Source organism: Bubalus bubalis, chromosome 21, assembly GCF_019923935.1.
Source record: "Bubalus bubalis isolate 160015118507 breed Murrah chromosome 21, NDDB_SH_1, whole genome shotgun sequence".
NCBI lineage: Eukaryota > Metazoa > Chordata > Mammalia > Artiodactyla > Bovidae > Bubalus > Bubalus bubalis.
This window is the reverse complement of record NC_059177.1, coordinates 27,827,439-27,849,725: the sequence shown is the minus strand read 5'-3', so window position 1 is coordinate 27,849,725 and position 22,287 is coordinate 27,827,439. Positions and strand designations below refer to the sequence as shown.

Here is a 22,287-nt window from a genome sequence, read left to right as displayed (position 1 = left end):
CAAGGGTAAGAAGAGACAAGTCTGAATTTCAAAATGAGGAGATATTTTAAATGGATATATAAATGACCAATAAGCATGTTAACAAGTGCTCTGTGTCATTTATCATTGGAAATGCAGCTAAAACCATAATGAGATACTGCAACATGTTCACCAGAATGGTTAAAATTTAAATGTCTAACACTACCCGGTGTTGGCCATGGTATAGAACCACTTATACCCTCATACATCGTTGGTGGGAATATAAAGTAGTACTCTCACTTTGGAAAAATGTCAGGGGGTTTCTTATAGATATAAACTAAGTACTCAAGGATGCTATGTGATTAATAATAAAAGCATATCAAAAATCGAACATAATTGTTTTTAAAATGGTGTATCTCATTTATTCATTCACCTGTGGATGTTTGTGTTGTTTCCAGCTTGGGGCCATCATTTTTAAAACTATCGTGAGCATTTGTATATAAGTATGATTAGGATGTGGAGAAATGAAAACTGCACGAAATACGGGGGAAAGATGGGAAGGAGATCATGCAATAGGGAGATGGAAACTGTTGGGGGCGGGGAGGGACAGAATGCTTTCCCAGGGAAACGATGATCAGGTTGACACCTGAAGAATGAGGGAGAGATGGTCTTAGCTGGAAACTAAGCTTACTGACAGTCCCTTATTAGGCACAAGAAGCTAGAGACGGAGCACGTTGAAATTTCTCTTTATATCCATAGATAACACATTTTAACACAGAAAATTAAAGTCTAAGACAAGCAGGTCTTATTTTGGACCTCATATCATAGTGAGGTTCTCCTGGATTAATGATGATCACTATTTCTGGCTTCATCACTCCCCTGTGTGAGTTAAAGACTTATTGAGGAGACACAGATGCTCATAAATGATCAAAGCAAGTTAACTCTCTAGCCGGAGGATGTTATTGTCAAAATACACTTAAAGATGGAAGAGTAATCCTCTTTCACATTCTGCTGTATGTTTGGTGCTCTATTCTCCCTACACTCCCTACCTGCCCTCACTGTCCACCACTCAGCCTTCTAAGACAACCTAATTCCTTTTGATTTCTGCATTCCAGGCAGATTCTTCACTGTCTGAGTCACCAAGAAAGCCCCAAACAAAAGTAAGCAAAACTCCTTAGCAGGAGAAAATAATCTATTTATTAAAAAATATATCAGTGTATCTTTACATTATTCTTTTAAACTAATGTATGCATAGGTTAATGAAAAAGCATTAATAAAAATTGCTGTTGAAAGCTTGGGAATTCCTAACACATTTGGTGTTTCTGGGTAATTTGAGAACAGAGGAAATGAGCTGACCATTTGTGATGAAGTCAGTAGGTCAATGGTTCATCTGACTATGTAATTAATTTTAGGGTGAAACTTCTAATTACCTTACTGATCAACCAGGTCATCCTCTCAGAACTGACCTACTCTGCTAGGGCAGAGTGAGCCCTCACTCACTTTAGTGGTTCTTAAATTTTAATTGCTTCCTGTCAGGTGTTCTGGACTTTAACTTATTCCTCTCTGTGCTCTGTTTTAGTCTGGGTGCTTTTGAGATGCCAGAGATTAAGCCTCTGTGGTACCTTGAAGCAGGATCAGGCATTCTCATGATACTGTACACTCACAGCTTAATATGTGATCAGATTTCATTAAGATAAAGTTGAAGCAAGATTTTGCATTTAAATATTGTGGAACTAAACAAGGACCACATAAATGAAAACAAGCAAGGGCAATTCATTCCGAGACTGCTAGAGCAAGGGAGTTGGCCATCGTCACTTGTGTTTTGACAGAGATTCAAAGGCAAGCAGAGGAGTCGGGGAGCTTTATAGAGGACAAAGTGAAGGCTTCAGTCTTGCCTGGATTATAGGCTGGTGGCATGGGAAGAAGTACCCAGGAAAACTATTAATAGAAGCAAGGCATCCTGGGTGATTTGTTATTGGCATATTTGAATTTCTCTGGTTGGTCCTAACTTGGAAGCAGGAATAACATTAGGGAAGCTGTCAATAATAATAATTATTGATAATAATCAAGTCCCGCTTGTTTGGGGACCAATGTTACAGGGGTTATTTTTTTGGCTTCCTGATTGTTACTGGTGATAGCAATCTGATTACTGCAAGTCTAACTCATAGTCAGTTGATTTCCTTTGCTGGTAGCTGAGGATTTGGGGCTAAGAATCTCATTATATATATGTTTTGTATAACTAAACAAGGCAGAGGGTGACCCAGGCCATGCCAGGATGAAGAAGGAAGAGAAAGAAGATTTAGGAATCCAACTCTGATAATGAACTGTAATAAAGTCTAATCTTAGAAGCAGAGAAAAAAAAAATCAATGCTTACATTTATTTGCTAACATTAAATATGCCTTTATTTTATGTTAAGCCTATATTAAACATCTTTTTTTCACTGTTTTGTATTTTCCCTATTAAAATATTGAAAGGTCAGTTTTTAGACTTCCCCTTTCTACAGATGGGAAAATTAAGGCTTAGTAAAAGGACGTGTTTGTCCAAGTCCCTGAAGCCAGTGAGTGATACTGGGACCAGCAGGCTCACTTCAGAGTCAGACTCAAGTTCAACCCCTTTCCCTGTCGTCTTCACTCTTACACTCAGGGCCCACCCACCCCCCCCTCCCCCACATCTTTGGGAGGCATAAGCCTTTTAGCTGGCAGGCAGCCCTTTTGCATGACAACAGCTAAGTGGCTCAGATTGCGAAGAGTAAATGATATGTCATCTTTTCCTCAAATTTCTCTTTCCTGAGCAGAAAAAGAAAAAAGAAAGGTGTGTGTGGGGGGTGGATTTCAAGTACATTGTCTAAGCAAATATCTAACCAGAGTAAAAAATTCCACCGAGTCATTTGTAGTGATATAGATGAGTCTAGAGTCTATCATACTGACTGAAGTAAGAAAGAGAAAGACCAATATTGTGTATTAATGCATACATATGGAATCTAGAAAATGGTACTGATGAAACTATTTGCAGGGCATGCATAGAAAGGCAGATGTAGGGAACAGACTTATGGATACAGCAGCGGACGGTGGGACAAATGGAGAGTAAGCATTGACACACGCACACTGCCATGTATAAAACAGGTGGCTCAGCTTGGCGCTCTGTGATGACCCAGAGAGGTGAGACAGGGATAGGAAGGAGGCTCACGAGGGAGGGGCTATACGTATGCTTATGACTGATTCACGTTGCTGTACAGTAGAAACCAACACAGCATTGTAAAGCAGTCATTCTCCAACTGACAAAAGATACCCTATGATAAACCATAACGGAAAAGAATATTTAAAAAAATAATGTATACATATATATATGTGTATAACCAAATCACTTTACTGTACAATAGGAATTAACAACATTGTAAATCAATCATACTTCGATAAAAATAAAGAAATAAGAGAAATTCCTGTCCTGTCTATGAACAGATACTTCAAAGCTTCTTTCTCACTTACATGGAAGTGAACTGTGAAGAAGTTTCTAGGGACAAGAACACAGAAAAGGATTGGACTGTTGGAGAAAGTCTGTGGCACCTGAGCCTGACTTTCTTTTCTCTCTCCTTTCTGGTAGGACTTAGTTCAGTGAACATTTGTTAAGTGGAGCGCATGATGCCAGATGGTGAGCTGTGGTTCAACAACAGGTCACAGGAGAAAGTGAAATAGAAAGTTTATGACTCACAGGTCCTGGAGGAAGTGCATAGCCTGCCTCCAGGGGTTACATGGGGAGGTCAAGGCAGAGTTCAGAGAGAGTTGGAGAGGACAGGCAGGACCCTGGGCACATTCCTTTACTAGAATCCATGGGTGGAGTGCTTTGGGTTTCCCAGGCTAAGGCCAGATTTCTCCATTCAAACCAAAAGAACAGAATTTTGGTAAATCTCATGAGAGTCTTACCTAAGAGGTGCATAAAACAAAAAGACGTTAAGACGCAGAAAGGCCAGGGAGATAGCTGATTAAGTGCTGCTGGGGAAGTCTTATCAGAAACTTAAATTTGCTTGTTGCTCTGCAGGCTGACAACTAGGATGTGTGTTTGCATGAAGGGACTAGTGTTTGTTTAAGGTCTCTGCTGGTCATTTTGCCAAACAAAACAGATGCCAAGGCAGCAATATCATGGAGTAGCTTAAGTAGCTGATTGACTTGAGTAGCTCAAGTCAATGTTTCTTCTCTTTAGTAATCAGTTTATGTGAATGGGGACGAATAGATGGAGTTGACTGATGGTGGTAGGGACTTTTCAACCAACTATCAGAAAGCCTGAGGTGTAAGTTGTTGGCCCCAACTTTTTGGTAGCTCTCCTTAGTTGTGGAGAGCTTAATGTCTGTTTTCAATGGATTCTATAGAATGATAGAGTACAATTGAATATGGAGAGGCATGTAGAGGTAGACAGGAATGGCACCCTTTTTAATTCAGAAGCCTTAGTAATGAGATGATACCTGCACCAAGTATTATGAAGGATACTTAAGCAGATAAAGAAGGTCAGAGAAAAGCATATGCAGTACACAGAAGGGAACAAGCAAAATCACAGAGGACTGAACAAGCTGATGGATTGCCCAGGAGAAAGGACTATAAGCCAGCTGATGTTACTAGAGTCAAAAACATGAGGTGAGTGGTAATACCAGACTAGAGATTCTTAAACATCCCATACTTAGTTCAGGATTATTTGTAAGGGAAAGGGGATGTTCCGAATGCAGAGAAAGTCAAGTGATCCCAAGGAAGCAGCAGAGATTCGCATCAAAACTCTAAGCTTTCAGGTTTTCCCCTAAAGTCACAAAGACTCCTTCAGCCTCACTTTTAGGCAATGAAGTGAATGCTTTTTACTTCTAGTCTGGCTGTAGAAACTCAAAGCTGGGCAACACCTTTATTGCAAGTACTAGAAAAGCCAGACAAGTTACCAAAGACATATATTTGAAGACACTGGAAAGCTAGAGAAGCGACAAGGATTAGATAAGTTGGACCTCAGAGCAGAATGGAGGGGACTTCAAATGTGAGCTGAGAATCACCAGTTGTTTTTTTTATCCTGGGATATTTACTGATTTGGGCTGCATAAAGGCTAAGGCCTGATCCAAACAGGGAAACTCTACTTAAGGAAAGAGAAACTGGAAATTTTTTTGTGGGTACTTGATGCTGTCCATTCTAAAGGAGATCAGTCCTGGGTGTTCTTTGGAAGGAATGATACTAAAGCTGAAACTCCAGTACTTTGGCCACCTCATGCAAAGAGTTGACTCATTGGAAAAAACCCTGATGCTGGGAGGGATTGGGGGCAGGAGGAGAAGGGGACGACAGAGGATGAGATGGCTGGATGGCATCACCAACTCGATGGACATGAGTTTGGGTGAACTCCGGGAGTTGGTGATGGACAGGGAGGCCTGGCGTGCTGCGATTCATGGGGTTGCAGAGTTGGACATGACTGAGTGACTGAACTGAACTGATGCTGGCTGATGGATTGGAAATTTAAGGAGGCCTAAATGCAACTGGTTTTATCCACATGGCATTTAATAGGCTCTGCAATGTACATAGGAAGCTGGGAGAGGAGACAAAGGATCCTTAAAGCCAGAGTGAATTTCCCAGTAATCTTGACATGGTTGCAAGACTAAGTGGAGAAGTGGTGCTCTCTTCAATTACTTGTTTTATTTTTCTTTAAAAACACTGCTCAGTTTTGAATCTTTGGAGATGAAATATTCAAGAGAAAACCTCCCAAGAGCTGCACTAAATCTGTCATTTTTTAGGCCTAAAGAGTCAGGCTTGCAAACAAACATCAGAAGAGCCATGCCTAAGCAACAAGGATGATGCAGAGAAGAACCATATCTTACTGAGAGAAAAATTCAGTCCTGGGCTGGCTCAGTCTCTGCTTGGATTGAGAAAATAGGCTTCTCGCTTTACTTCAAAGCAGAAGAAAGTGGAACTGACTCTAGGAAAAACATTACTTGTAACTTCCTGGATTCTCTCAATACACTGACACACATTCAAGAAGTATGAGACATGCAATGTATAATACAATTGTGATTGGTAACCCAAATAGAATTTGAATCAGTTCTAATGAGGTGGATGAAACTGGAGCCTATTATACAGAGTGAAGTAAGCCAGAAAGAAAAACACCAATACAGTATACTAGCGCTTATATATGGAATTTAGAAAGATGGTAACGACAACCCTGTATGTGAGACAGCAAAAGAGACATAGATGTATAGAACAGTCTTTTGGACTCTGTGGTGGGGGCAGAGGGGGGGTTGATTTGGGAGAATGGCATTGAAACATGTATAATATCATATAAGAAATGAATTGACAGTCCAGGTTCGATGCAGGATACAGGAGGCTTGGGGCTGGTGCACTGGGATGACCCAGAGGGATGGTATGGGGAGGGAGGAGGGAGGGGGGTTCAGGATGGGAACACGTGTACACCCGTGGCGGATTCATGTTGCTATATGGCAAAACCAATACAATATTGTAAAGTAAAAAAGAAAAGAAAAGAAAAGAAAAGAAATACATTAGAGAACTAACAGATTTCAATGAATAAAAGCATTAATAAAAAAATTTTTTTAAAAAACCAAAAAGAAACACATGGTAAAAGTGGGTCCACAGATGGTCCAGATATGGGAGTTAAAAAATCACAACATGGCCATGATGAATACAGAGAAGATGGATAAAATGGATGAAAAGATTGAGAATTTCAATAGAAAATGTGAATTTATAAAAAGCAGCAAATATCCTAGAAATTAAAACACTGGAAATTACTCATAAATTGAATAGGTTTAACAGCATACTGGAGACAGCAAACAATATGAATAAGTGAACCTGATGATGACTCAATAAATTGGGTAAACTGAAAAAGACAAAAGAGAATTTTAAACGTATAAGAGACAAGAGGAACACAGCCAAAAGTCTAAACATATTGTACATTTATTTGGAGTATTGGAGGGAGAGAAAACAAAGGGTCACAAACAACAGCTGAAAAGACAATGACCAAGAATTTTCAAAAGTGAAAAACCCCATATCACAGATTCTGTAAGCAGTGATTCTCATGAAGAACAAAGAACACCCTGAGACCCATTATCAAATTATTGAAAATCAAGGGAAAAGATAAAATTTCAAAATACCCAAAAACCTCATAACAGTACTTTCAAAAGGCAAACAATAAGGCTAAGAAATATACTTTTTAATATAAAGTATGGAATCTTTAAGAAATAGAAAGTACAGAAATAAGTGGGAGAAAATGGTACAACCCCATTATCTGCAGTATTTCCAATCTGGCCGCATTTCTCAGGTGAAAGATGTTCATACCTTTTCACTGAGAAGTCTAATCTCATATATGCAGGTGACATGAATAAATATATTTTAACATATCAGAATATTTTAGAATATTTATTAATAAAAATACTCAGTACAATTATAAAAACAGACATGGATCAGAGAGGGTTTCATAGAGATAACTCAATTTTACCTTGCTTAGTTCATTAAAATAATGAAGAAATGCAATAACTTGAAGATGTTTCTTTCTTAATGTAAGTCAAATCATTATGCTATACACATTAAACTTATACAGTGCTGTACAAATACAGATATTTATTATATCTCAATAAAACTGAAAGAAAAAGTTGAAAAATAACCAAAAGTCCAAAAGTCCTTAAGACTAGGAGGAAATTAAGTATGTAGGGTTTCCAGGTTTGCTTTTTTTTTTTTTTTTTTTTCATTTCTGGCAGCAGAAGGGAACAGTGTGATTTAGGGCATTTCTGCTACTGTGCTATTTATTTGCTAAGTCATGTCCAACTCTGTGACTCCATGGACTGCAGCCTGCCAGGCTCCTCTGTTCATGGGATTTCCCAGGCAAGAATACTGGAGTGGGTTGCCATTTCCTTCTCCAGGTAATCTTCCTGACCCAGGGACCAAACCCATGTCTCCTGCTTGGCAAGTGGGTTCTTCACCACTGAGCCACCTAGGAAGCCCAAGGGCATTTGGGATTATTCTCAATGCATCTTGGCTTCCCTGGTGGTTCAGTGGTAAAAAATCTGCCTGCAATGCAGGAGACCAGGGTTCAATCCCTGGGTCGGGAAGATCCCCTGGAGAAGGAAATGGCAACTTATTCCAGTATTTTTGCCTGGAGAATTCTATGGAAAGAGTAGCCTGGCAGGCTATATTCCATAGGGTCACAAAGAGTCGGACACGACTGAGTGACTAACACACAAACAATAGTGTCCTAAGCTCAGAGTTCTGCCTGTCCCATGGGCTATCCATACAAGTGGATTTGACTGCAAAAATGAAGAATGGTATTTTTTGTTTCCACTTGATCTAGAAAGTCAGAGGAACTTGTAAAATGCTTAGGTGACAAGAGAAAAAAAAAATCTACCCAAAGACGCTCCCTGAAAATTAGGGTGTATTTATTTACATCCTTCATGAATTGAGTTGCTTTTTCCTTTGGGGTCTTTGTTCTGGAAGGAAATTTCTTCTCTTAATTCCAGGTGATGTTTCTGCAAAGTTTATCAGGCAGTGGCCTCTTGGCTCAGAAACTTTTAGGTATTACGATAAAAGAAGGCTCCTTGCTGGGTGTCATAAAACTGATGTTCAGATGTGGTGTTTCCAGATGCCTCAGCTTAATCTGACGGCCTGGGACCACTCAGCATGATGGACAGCAACCACTAACATCTGCAGGCAGCAATGATTACTGACGGTTACGGTCCAAATCAAACTCCATGCCAAAAATTGAGTAACTTGTATTCATGAAAGTGCTTTCACTTCTTGTGCAAATGGCCGACAAGCTGTTAGACGGTTGGTGTATTCACTCATCAAGCAGAAAAAAAATCACTTGAAAAAAAAAAAAAAGTCACCAGCTAAAAAATATAAATATGAGGGAGGAGCAAGAACTGAAATACTTTCTAAATCAAGCAGCTTTAAATTTATATTCCATGCTAATGACTTCTACATTTTCCTTTTATTAAGAAGCGTTCCTAAGTCTAAAGGATTACTTATCAGTTTTAAGTAAGAGGATAGCTAGATGCCCTGTTTTAAATGGACACAGAGAAGTTTGATCACTCATGTGTTATTAGGCAGTGACTGAGATTAGATAAAGATTTTAATGATTTAAACAAGAGGCTCAGATGCTGCTGAATTTATCACACCTCATAGCAAAAACAAACTGGAGGCACTTACTCTCCAGGGAAGAAAATTTTATAGTGAAAGTTTAAGGGTAAAGACATAAAGCTGCAACCTAAGCAGGTGGTGTGGTAGTCTGACCTTAGCTTTCATTTTAAATTAGGTTCAAATCACTTGAATTCCAAGAAATTGTAAATTGCATTTTTGTTTTCTCCTCTTTGCACCAGGTCACAGATACATCTTGGAATACTATCATTTCCTTAGGACACAAGGGCAAGTATGTGTTGTTTCTTTCTTTATCTGGAATCCATGTGGATAGCATTCTTTGTTATCATGGAAAGATCAACACAAAATGTAACCAGAAATGTATTAGAGAGGCGCTCTTTACCCTGTGGGTCAGCCAAGCATTTCTTCCCACTAACAACTAGTTGGACAATAAACACAGACAAAAGGCCCCGTGGACTTTATCAAACCAAAGGTATATCAAAGCAAGAATGGGCCCTTTAAATGATACCTTCAATTGATGATACCATAAGGGCCAAGATGAAAGAAAAAGCTTTTTGCAATCACTGCTATAAGATACAAAATAACAAATAAAAAATTTGCTACAGGGACATCAAAGATGCTTGTGGAACATAGAGGGCTCTGAAATTTAAGTTCCATGGTACATCCACTTTTGCTCAAAACTCTAAAATGTGGATACCCTTTGACCCAGGAACCTAATTCTTGATTATATTAAAAATAACTGTTTTAATAAATATTTAAAGCTATACATTCACTTGGGCTTCCCAGGTGGCTCAGTGGTAAAGAATCCACCTGCCAAGCAGGAGATATGGGTTTGATCCCTGGGTCAGGAAGATCCCCAGGATAAGGAAACGGCAACCCACTCCAGTATTCTTGCCTTGGAAATCCTATGGACAGAGGAGCCTGGCAGGCTCTAGTCCACAGGGTTGCAAAGGAGTCAAATGTAATTTAGAAACTAAACAAACTAAACATCATGAGAAACGTTGGGCTGGAAGAAGCACAAGTTGGAATCAAGATTGCCGGGAGAAATATCAATAACCTCAAATATGCAGATGACACCACCCTTATGGCAGAAAGTGAAGAGGAACTCAAAAGCCTCTTGATGAAAGTCAAAGTGGAGAGTGAAAAAGTTGGCTTAAAGCTCAACATTCAGAAAATGAAGATCATAGCATCTGGTCCCATTACTTCATGGGTAATAGATGGGGAAACAGTGGAAACAGTGTCAGACTTTATTTTTCTGGGCTCCAAAATCACTGCAGATGGTGACTGCAGCCATGAAATTAAAAGACGCTTACTCCTTGGAAGAAAAGTTATGACCAACCTAGATAGCATATTGAAAAGCAGAGACATGACTTTGCCAACAAAGGTCCATCTAGTCAAGGCTATGGTTTTTCCAGTGGTCATGTATGGATGTGAGAGTTGGACTGTGAAGAAAGCTGAGCGCCGAAGAATTGATGCTTTTGAACTGTGGTGTTGGAGAAGACTCTTGCGAGTCCCTTGGACTGCAAGGAGATCCAACCAGTCCATCCTAAAGGAGATGAGCCCTAGGATTTCTTTGGAAGGAATGATGCTGAAGCTGAAACTCCAGTACTTTGGCCACCTCATGCAAAGAGTTGACTCATTGGAAAAGACCCTGATGCTGGGAGGGATTGGGGGCAGGAGGAGAAGGGGACGACAGAGGATGAGATGGCTGGATGGCATCACCGACTCGATGGACGTGAGTCTGAGTGAACTCCGGGAGTTGGTGATGGTCAGGGAGGCCTGGCGTGCTGCGATTCATGGGGTCGCAAAGAGTTGGACACGACTGAACTGAAGCGTACAAAACTAGTTACCAAATATAAAGCATGAAAACAAGAAAAATATAATTCCATTTTGTTAAATATTTATCCTCTGATGGGAAGAATGACTTGACTTAAATACTTCAGAGGACAAACAGTCTCAGCAACTACAAAAAAAATCACTTCTAGATTGACTGTGACTCTAAATGGTAAAGATAAAACAATTAAGCATTTAGAAAAATAAAATAGGAGCATATCTTCTTGATCTGGGGTAAAGATTTATTAGGCAGAAAAGGCTCTTAGAAGAGGTAATGTGCATTACATTTAAAGAACCTCTGTTTCTCAAAAAATATCATTTAGAGGGTGAAAATGCAACTCAAAAAGTGGAGGAAGATATTCACATAAGATAAATAAGAGAAAAAACTAGGAACCAGAGCTTACAAAGGTACTCAACAAATCAATAAGGGAAAAAGCAGATGACCTAAGAGAAAATTGGGCAAAAACTTGTTGCATAAAAGAAACTTAATGTTAGGCTTCCCTGGTGGTTTAGCAGTAAAGAATCTGCCCACAGTGCAGGAGCTTCAGGAGACGCAGGTTCAATCCCTGGGTCAGAAAGATCCCCTGCAGAAGAAAACGGCAACCCACTCCAGTATTCTTCCTTGGAGAATCCCATGAACAAAGGATCCTGGTGGGCTATGCTGCTGCTGCTGCTGCTAAGTCGCTTCAGTTGTGTCCGACTCTGTGCAACCCCATAGACAGCAGCCCACCAGGCTCTGCCATCCCTGGGATTCTCCAGGGAAGAACACTGGAGTGGGTTGCCATTTCCTTCTCCATTACATGAAAGTGAAAAGTGAAAGTGAAGTCACTCAATCGCGACCGACTTGTAGCAACCCCATGGAATGCAGCCTCCATCCATGGGATTTTCTAGGCAAGAGTACTGGAGTGGCTTGCCATTGCCTTCTCCCTGGTGGGCTATGGACAGGCCTAAAAGAACACCGATTGTATGGGTCTGTTTACGAAGAGTTCAGAAACAGGTGAAACAAACCTCTGGGGTTACAAGTCACTGCTTCCTTTTGGAGGACAGCAGCTTTGAACAGGGCATCCCTTGTGGCCCAGCTGGTAAAGAATCCACCTGCAATGTGGGAGACCTGGGTTCGATCCCTGGGTTGGGAAGATCCCCTGAAGAAGGGAATGGCTACCCACTCCAGTATTCTGGCCTGGAGAATTCCATGGACTGTATAGCAAAGAGTTGGACACAACTGAGTGACTTACACTTTCACTTCACTTTCAGCCTTGAAGAACCTTGATCAGGCTATGTCTGCCACTCAGTTCAGTTGCTCAGTCTTGTCTGACTCTTTGCAACCCCAAGGACTGCAGCACACCAGGCTTCCCTGTCCATCACCAACTCCTGGAGCTGGCTCAAACTCTTGTCCATTGAGGCAGTGATGCCATCCAACCATCCCTTTCTCCTCCTTCCTTCAATCTTTCCCAGCATCAGGGTCTTTTCCAATGAGTCAGTTCTTCGCATCAGGTGGCCTAAGTATTGGAGTTTCAGCTTCAACATCAGTCCTTCCAATGAATATTCAGGACTGATCTCCTTTAGGATGCACTGGTTGGATCTCCTTGCTGTCTAAGGGACTCTCAAGAGTCTTCTCCAACACCACAGTTCAAAAGCATCAATTCTTTGATGCTCAGCCTTCTTCACAGTCCAACTCTCACATCCATACATGACTACTGCCAAAACCACAGCCTTGACTAGATGAACCTTTGTTGGCAAAGTGATGTCTCTGCTTTTTAATATGCTGTCTAGGTTGGTCATAACTTTCCTTCCAAGGAGAAAGCGTCTTTTAATTTCATGGCTGCAGTCACCATCTGCAGTGATTTGGGAGCTCCCAAAAATAAAGTCTGACACTGTTCCCACTGTTTCCCCATCTATTTGCCACGAAGTGATGGGACCAGATGCCATGATCTTAGTTTTCTGACTGTTGAGCTTTAATCCAACTTTTTCACTCTCCTCTTTCACTTTTCTCAAGAGGCTCTTTAGTTCCTCTTTGCTTTCTGCCACAAGGGTGGTGTCATCTGCATATCTGAGGTTATTAACATTTCTCCTGGCAATCTTGTTACCAGCTTGTGATTCATCCAGCCTGGCATTTCACATGATGTACTCTGCATACAAGATAAATAAGCAGGGTAACAATATACAGCCTTGACGTACTCCTTTCCCAATTCAGAACCAGTCTGTTATTCCATGTCCAGTTCTAACTGTTGCTTCTTAACCTGCATACAGGTTTCTCTAGAGGCAGGTCAGGCAGTCTGGTATTCCCATCTCTTGAAGAATTTTCCACAGTTTGTTGTGATCCACACAGTCAAAGGTAGTCAAAGTCTGCTACTGGTAATATCTTTTGATCTGTGCACTGGTTACATGGTCATACCTACTGTGTTTAAAAAAAAAAAAAAAAAGAGCCCTATACGTATGCTATGCGCACTTCTCTGGTATGTATGCTGTGTGTGTGTGCTCAGTCACTTAGTCCAGTACTTTGCAGCCCCATGAACTGTAAGCCTGCCAGGCTCCTCTGTCCATTAGATTTTCCAGGTAAGAATATTGGAGTGTGTTGTCATTTCCTCCTCCAGGGGATCTTCCCAACTCAGGGAACAAACCTGTGTCTCCTGCATTGGCAGGCAAATTCCTTATCACTGAGCCACCTGGGAAGCTATGTGTGCTATGTGCTTAGTCACTCAGTCATGTCCAGCTCTTTGTGACCCCATGGACTGTATAGCCTGCCAGGCTCCTCTGTCCATGGGGATTCTCGGTGGAAGAATACTAGAGTGGGTTGCCATGCCCTCCTCTGGAGGATCTTTCCAACCCAGGGACCAAACCCAGGTCTCCCACATTGAGCGATTCTTGATATCCCTACATAATTTTTAAGAATTGGGTGTAAGACATTGAAATGTTACACTGAAATATTGCTTCCACAAACTAATGTTTTAAATAGTAGATGAGACAGCTTCCATGTTAGGATAAATTAATTTGAAGAAAGAAAATGCATCTCCTGAAAAAGGCAGAGAAATGCTTCTCCTCTGAATTCTTCCTGTTGAATTTTTCTACAATGGGATCTAATAGATGTTCTCCTTCTTGCCTTTTGTTCACTGGGATCTCATTTCAGTATCTGTCAGCTTTCCATCCTACTTATTTTTTGCCTAATATATCTTTCTCGTTTTAAGGAAATATTTGACTCCATTTAAGATGACTTCATAAGCTGGGGAATATCAGAAAATAAAGAATTACCAAGCAAGTAGAAAGAGATGAATGGATCTCACCACATTTTGGATTTCTTTGCAGTTTTTAAGGATGATGTCCTGTATCCCAGAAGTAGTGCCTAAAATCAGATACTCTCCTTGATGATTAACTGAATTAATTATTGGCTTGTGTCAATATACCAAGAGGCACCACAGGAGACATCGTGGCCCATCACATCAAGGGTCTAAGTGCTGAGGAGTCTGAGAATGCAATTATGCAGCGGATAATTCCATCCAGTGGAGAGGGCCAATGACTTCTAATTCAACATATAATAACAAACTGCAGACAGGGATTTGAGGTTTGCCAAAATGAATAAATAATATTATATTTCCCAAAATGACCAAATTTAGCCATGTGGAGAAACTGATGGTGCTGATTCATAGACATTTCAAATCATCTCTTCTTCCTTATGTAACATCTTTGGCTGGGAGCTACCAGCAAATAGACTGGTCATTCAAACTAATACATTTTGTAGTAGCCAATTAGAAATATCTAGAAGGGGTAAATGGTTCATAAGAAGCAAAGTGGTATTGCAGGAGTCTGCTGGTCTGACCAACATTTTAAAGCAATGACTTCCTTTTGGACAGGAATTATTATATGAGAGGGAAAAAACAGATAAAACTTCAACTAAACAGAAACTTGTGCTAAAGTTGTTAGTTTTTTTTTTTTTTTTTTTTTTTAGCAGTCAGTAACTAAGTCCTTCAGGTAGCCAGTATCTCATATGGCTTTGATACTCAGGATTGTAACATACTGGGATGCATTCAGAGTTTTCAAGGTCCAGACAGATGGTTATGCCATGAGGGTACTTATACTAGCTATTTTAAAAAGTTCAGGTTCTTTATATTGCATTGGCCAAGAAGGGTTCTTCCATAAGATCTTACAGGAAAACCTGAATGAACTTTTTGGCCAACCCTATATAGGTGTGTGTATATACATATATCTGGAGAAGGCGATGGCACCCCACTCCAGTACTCTTGCCTGGAAAATCCCATGGACAGAGGAGACTGGTAGGCTGCAGTCCATGGGGTCGCGAAGAGTCAGACACGACTGAGCGACTTCACTTTCACTTTTCACTTTCATGCATTGGAGAAGGAAATGCCAACCCACTCCAGTGTTCTTGCCTAGAGAATCCCAGGGACGGGGGAGCCTGATAGGCTGCTGTCTATGGGGTTGCACAGAGTCGGACATGACTGAAGCGACTTAGCAGCAGCATATACATATATATATATACATACACATATACATATATATACATATACACAGAGAGAGAGAGAGATACATCACTGACTCAATGGACATGAGTTTGAGCAAAGTCAGAGAGATAGTAAAGGACAGGGAAGCCTGGTGTGCTGCTGTCCATGGGGTCGCAAAGAGTCAGACACGACTTGGCAACTGGACAACAACAATATATAGGTTTCACTTAATTCTCAAATAAGCCTGAAACTAATGACAGGATCAGGGGTAGTAAGTGCTTCCCATGCCTCATGCTTATGGTTTGCCAGGCACTGCACTGAGGTTGTAATTCAATATACTCTCAAGGTGTGATATCTGTTTTTCAGAGAACACACTGAATTTCATCATGAATGTATTTAATTGCCATGAATTAGACCAGAGTCCCTTGGCAAAGTGAGAGGAAGACACAGAAGCCAAGGGCAGGAGGGTGGGGATGACTCTCCAGTTGTGGGTGAGTTTGCTCTGAATTCTACAGAATGATATGATGTTCAGAAGTTGGTGTGAATAGGGAGGTACAGGCTGCTTTCTTGTCTTTCTCAATGGATGGGAATCATACTGGGGTGAGGATAAGTCAGGTGTTTAAAGATGCAGTTTTTTCCCCCTATACATATCATCACTAAAAAACAAAAAAATGTCTTAATTTCCAACTAAATAAGCAGAAATCCGTCTGTGCTAGGCAATTGAAATGTTCCTTTTCAAGATTAATTTTAAATACTACTGGTTGATATGTTTTAAGTCCTTACTTTTAAACTTCTCCTTCACCATCACCCCACCCCCACCCCTCCACTACTCTCCCAGTGTGAAGATACTACTCCATTCACTGGACTGAGCTTAAATGTCCAAGTGGATAAAGTTGCTAAGTGGTTGCATTGATATTCTAGCCAAAATCCACTGACTTCAAACCCTGCTTGTACCACACATCACATTTGTAATATGAGGTCCTACTTTGGTGGTGTCATAGCCAAGGGCAACAGGAGGGTAGTGATTCTCCAACTCTGTGCACAGGTTGGATACATATTAAGGAGACATATACCTTGGAGGTGGGGGTGAAGGGGCATCTATCTTTATAAGCACTCAGGTAAAGCTAGTGCATGGGATAAAATGATTGTAATGACACTTTGAGGAACACAATTAAATAAAGACTTGAGTTTCTTAAACAAAAAGTAACTCATCTGAGAAATACAAAATTACAATATTGAAATATGTTCTTTTAAACTGGATTTGTACCATACTTCAGGAAGAGTCTGATTTTCCCCCAAAACTCTGGGGGCAAGGTCTGGTCAGAATTTTTGTTCTGTAGTCTTTTTCTGAGTAGACCTAAAATAAAAATTTCTATTTATCTAGTGAAATTATAATTTTGCGACACTGTCACTTACTTGGTAAAGTGGTAAAGAATCTGCCTGCCAATAGAGGAGATGTAGGAGACACAGGTTTGATCCCTGGGTCAGGAAGATCCCATGAAGAAGGGAATGGCTACTCACCCCAGTACTCTTGTCTGGGAAATCCCACGGACTGGTAGGCTACAGTACATGGGGTCACAAAGAGTCAGACAGGACTGACTCTGTCCATGATGGTGGACAGGTTGAAATTTGGAGTCAGGTGATGCAATGTAGTGTCTCTGAACTGCTCTCCACTTGCTCTGTGACCTGGAGAACTTACTCTACCTCTCTTTACATTTCTGGCTGTATCAGTCCAATCTTTGCCTCTGTCTTAAATGGCCTCTCCTCTTCCCTGTGGGGGCCTCTAGCAAGGTTACTTGCCGTTGGATTTAGCGCTTATCGGGATAATCCAGGATGAGCTCAGTTGGAGATCCTTAACATAATTACATATGTAAAAATCTTTGTTTTCAAATAGAGTCATATTCATGAGCTCTGGATTTGGGGGGAGGACATCTTTCAAGTCACTACATCGTATATATTTGTATGGCCTTTCCTTTTTAAAAAATAAATAACTTTCATGTATATGTGAAATGGAGGAGGACCCCATGGTCCTTCTCCCCTACTCATGTCCTCTGTCTGACTTTTATCTATAGAAAAACTTTAGTCAAAGAATAAGTTTAATCAGAGAAGTGAGAAAATGCAGGAGCAAACATAAACAAGACTAAATACTATTAGTTAAACAAAGTCAAGGACTTTTGGTTTCTCCCTAAGATTCTGAGCTATATCCTTTGAGCTGTCTATAGATACTGAAACCCCCATCAGCGGGAAGAAAACTATATAGTGACCAGACTAGTCATGACATAAGCTGCCACAAAAAAGTGGCCTCAAAGAAATGGGAACAAACCTACCCTGGAACAATCAAAATGATGCTGATCAGACCACCGCATGACCCAACTTCAAGACAACCATCAGAGCTGACTGTGTTGTTTCTACATGAAGCCCCCTCCCTCCCTCTATAAAAGGTCTTGCCCAGTGATTATCAGTGATGCTTTGGACAGGTGTAGCCCCCCTCAACTCTGCTGCCAGCCTCCAGGAAACAGCAAACTTTTCTTTCCAGCAAGCTTGTCTCTTTCCTGGCTTTAGAGCGGCAAGCAGCCAGACCCCACTTGCAATAACATATTCTCATTTAAAATTGTAATTATCACAACATCTCTGTGGATGAGGAATATGAGAACAAAACACCAGAAATCCAAAACTATGAAATGACTATGAGAGAAGTGGAGAGGTGAAAGAAGATACAGCACAGATTGCTTCATATACGGGGATACAGAGAGATGCTTCATGGAACAAGCCTAAACAGCACTTGAAGAGTGAGTAGAATTTTGAAACTTAGATTTGTTTTGTATGTAACAGCAAAAATCATTAACATTTACAGGTGTGCTCTGAGCATAAACAGACAGACTTCATATAAAGCAGGTAATACACAGCCTGTTATACAGTATTGAAAACCTATTTATAGTAATTATGATTAAATGTTGCTTTTTCAACACCTGCCAAATTAATTACCCAAATTGTTAATAATATTCATTTTCCTGTGCATTACACTTTAAAATATTTTCCTTTAACACACACATTGATTTTCAGAAAACTTTCTGAAAGTTATCAATCATTTCACAAGATAAATAGAAGCTGGCATTTATGCTAGAATATTCTGCCATCTGCAGGTAACCAAGGGGTGCTACAACGCTCAGGAAAATGAGCTGCATCTGTTAATACTAATTAAATGCCTTTTGAGGCAGGGCGCTTGCTCAGAATCTGGGAAGCCTCAATACATTCTTGTAGCTTTCTTGTTAATACATTATTGTTAGCTGCTGTTAGTCAGAAAAACACTCCTTTAGGTAATACATGAAAAGATACTTGTGCTTTACCCAATGCCCTCAAATTTTGAACTTTAAAAAATATACAGGCGTTCAGCTCTTCACAGGATGTTCATTGCAAGTCAGTAGTTTTCAAAGTATTATTCCTGGATCAGCAGTGCTACCTGGGATCTTTTTAGAAGTGCAAATGCCTAGATTCCCCTCTCCCCGAAAATTATCATCAGAAACTCTACAGGAGGGGTTGAAAAATTGATGTTCTACCAGCATAGCCAGAGGGTTTTGATGCATGCTAAAGTTTGAGAACCAGGAATCTGAAAGCTTGGAAATGGGGGTTCCTACTGAATGGGCAGAATGGGCAATATTTTGAGGTCAGTGCCTACAGAAGAGAAGAGGGGAGTAGTGAGAACAGCTCAGACCACCTGCATGTCTTCAGAGAATATTTATTTTTGATAAAAATAGAACTCAGGTATTGGCAACGTGTCCTTTTTCTAGCAAAGGAATTTGATTTTTTTCCACCAAGGCTTGAAAATAAAGGAAATGTTGGCTTAGGTTTTCTTTTTGGTCTTATGCTAAAATCATTTATGAGATTAAACTAAATCCCTTAAGTAACTAAAGTTTTATTCACACACACAGTGAAAACCCAAACTGCAAATCCTTTAGAGCAAAGACATACTATTCCACCTTGCTTCATTTAAAATCATCAAAAAATAATAAAGGAAAGCCATCATTATCAAATATCCTAGTATGGGAGAATATTGTTATTTGCAAATGTGCATTTGAAATCAAGTCATGTCCTCTTTTAATTATATTAAAGTCTCAGGATTTTTTCATAATACAAACTAATATATTGGGGCTTCCAGTGTTTTGAGCTAAAAAGCATCACAGAGAGGGTAAAAATGCTATAAGCATATACACAGAGCTACCAAAAGCAACACAAAGTGGCATGATAGTGAAAGAAAATGGAGCATCCCAGGGATACTTCCTTACCTGGAACCGAGTCCTGTGGGGTGAAGGGCGACAGAACGCAGTTCAGTGACACTGACTTGCTTCCTCCTAAAGAAGGCACGAGAGGACAGCGGGGCTCCAGGGTCAGACTGCTCAGGCTGGACTGGCCGCCTCGCCACGGGACTTGCTCACAGAGGGACGCGAGCACACTCAACCTCCCTTACCCTGTTTCCTCATCTGTAAAATGTTGCAACAGCCAACCTACCTCATGAGGAGGTAGTGAAGCTTCTTGAACTAAAGCTGCGACTGGCACTAGTTCTCCACCTTGGTGGTGCAACGGCATCACCTGGAGATCTGTGTTATTAGGTGTTATTAGGAAAGTGCTTAGCCCAAAGCCTGCTTTATGAGGACAGCATGTTCCTCATTAGCAGAGATTGCTGCCGCCTGTGAGGCATTACCTTCTGTGGGGCTGCACACCAGGGAGCACATTAAACTCACCTGGAAAACGATGACCCCAGGCCCTGCTGCAAACTTTCTGATCTACTCCTGGTTTAGGCACCTGACCTTTGTTTTTTTTTTCAAATTCTCTCAGTGACTGTAATGTGGAGCCCAGGTGGAGAACAGAATGGCACATTATTTATTGAAAGGTGGATAAATGAGGAGTCCTCTTAATGTCTCGATGATCTCATAAGGGAGACAAACGTCTGACTTCAGTACTTAACTAGAGGTTAGATGTCACTTCTCTTTATGGTAACACCACAAAGTGGGGACTAGTATTACCTCTGGTACAAAAATGTTAATTTCACCATTACTTCCTAAGATGCAGAAGAGTCCCTTATTTCACAGAAATGGAAGATAAGTTCAGACTTTTGTGGATGGGGACAGGAATTACAGAGTAAGCTTCTCTGTATAATTGAGTCTCAGGCATTTAAAATGTCTGAAGAGACCAAGAAAGAAGTTGGAAATAAAGGACTGAAGGGCTGAGTAACTGGGTGAAAAAGGAAGTGGGGAGGGGAGGATGACTTTAGCAAGGGGAAGAACTTTGAAGACAGTGTATGTGTACACATACACACATACACTCGAGTTCAAGTAAAATAGGTGTTCAACAAAAAGTATGAATGGAAAATGTAGTGGATCACTTGCAGAAACTAGTTTGTGAACTAGTTATGTGGACTACGGACAAGAGGACTCTGGAGAGGTGAGGAAGCTGAGGTTTAACAAGTTAAAGAGATGGCCAAGTGTGAAGCACTGGTTAACAGTATAGCTGACTTGCAGGTCTGAATTTTTATCAGGTAGATTGTGGCAGAGACTGTTTTAATGGATGGACATCTTTCCCCAGGGTAATCAGGAAGGTCTAATAGAGAAGACATTTGAGAGTGGAGGATGTCTAGCTTGGGACAAGAAGTGGTAGGAGAGAACAGTTTGCTTGGAGGCAGAGACTGGGCAAAGATGCAGCCCTTGGAAGGAGCCTATCTTGGCAACAGAAAGGAATGTTAGGGGGCTAAGAGCTAGCGCTAATGTCAGAAGATGCTGGGAAATCAGGATGAAAATGAATGCTCGATGCTTGGGGCTACTGCGCTGGGATGACCCAGAGGTATGGTATGGGGAGGGAGGAGGGAGGAGGGTTCAGGATGGGGAACACATGTATACCTGTGGTGGATTCATTTTGATATTTGGCAAAACTAATACAATTTGTAAAGTTTAAAAATAAAATAAAATTTAAAAAAATAAAAAGGAGAAAAAGGAAGAAAAAAAAGAAAATGAATGCTTGAATCAAATTTCAGAGTTTTGCATTTGTTGAAGCTTGGACTGAGTTTGAAGAATAGTGGAGAGCCATGGTGGATTCTTGAACAGGAAAACAACACAATCAAGGAAATGGCTGCTTTTAGAAGCATGTTTTAGCAGTGGACAGTTTTCTTACTAAAAATTCCAACCATAGAATTTTTGAGCCTCTAGATAATTTTTCCATCAGTTTCAAGCTGCTGACCCGTGAACCAGAGTCAGCCCCACAGTCCCAAAGTATATTTTCTTTAGTTTGGTCCCCAGAGTGTGTCTTACTTTTTTTTTTTCTTTTAGTTTTTTCCTAGAACATGCACCCTCTGATTCATAGTTTCTTCTCATGGTGGGTCAGTTGAACTTTGTAGAATGGCCAGGTGGAGATAGGAGGAAAGAATCCTTAGCGAAATAAAATTTTAACCAACGAAAGAATGTTATTGGGTGTGTTTCATCTCATTCCTAGTCTTATTTCAAAGGTGGCTTTTTCTTTTTTAAACTGCCATGAATCTTGCATAACTGTGGTCACTGAGCACTCTGAGAACGTGCATACCAACCAAGAACCATCCTCAAAACCAGAGGGTTCAACTCTTGGAAATAGACATTGTGTCTTTGAGCCAGACTTTGGCTATTTATAACCGACCACTCTTTGCCGACCATGCACTTTTAACAGGAGATGTAGATTCCCAGACCACTTGTTAATGATGCCCATTGATTAGTATTGGCAAGTTCTTATTCCCCAAGAAGGGGCTGAGTTTCCCAGGAGAATTTCCTCTGTTTATGAAGATGCAAATAGAAGAATTGGCCTAAATATAATAAAAATACATTTTTTTCCCTTGTCTCCTTTCTTGAGTCCTTGCCACACCTTGTCTGCTTTCTGTTCTTAACTGAACCACAGACTAATTGGCCAGTAT

General features: G+C 40.5%; 1 long non-coding RNA gene across 1 annotated transcript; it reads right to left on the bottom strand.

Annotated features, from left to right (window-relative positions):
* Positions 1-8,144: 8,144 nt before the first annotated feature.
* Positions 8,145-19,962, bottom strand: LOC123330983. The gene is made up of 2 exons (XR_006547355.2): positions 19,643-19,962; positions 8,145-8,778 (listed from the first exon to the last, which is right to left on the bottom strand). It is a non-coding gene; the product is annotated as an uncharacterized LOC123330983 (long non-coding RNA).
* Positions 19,963-22,287: the final 2,325 nt, after the last annotated feature.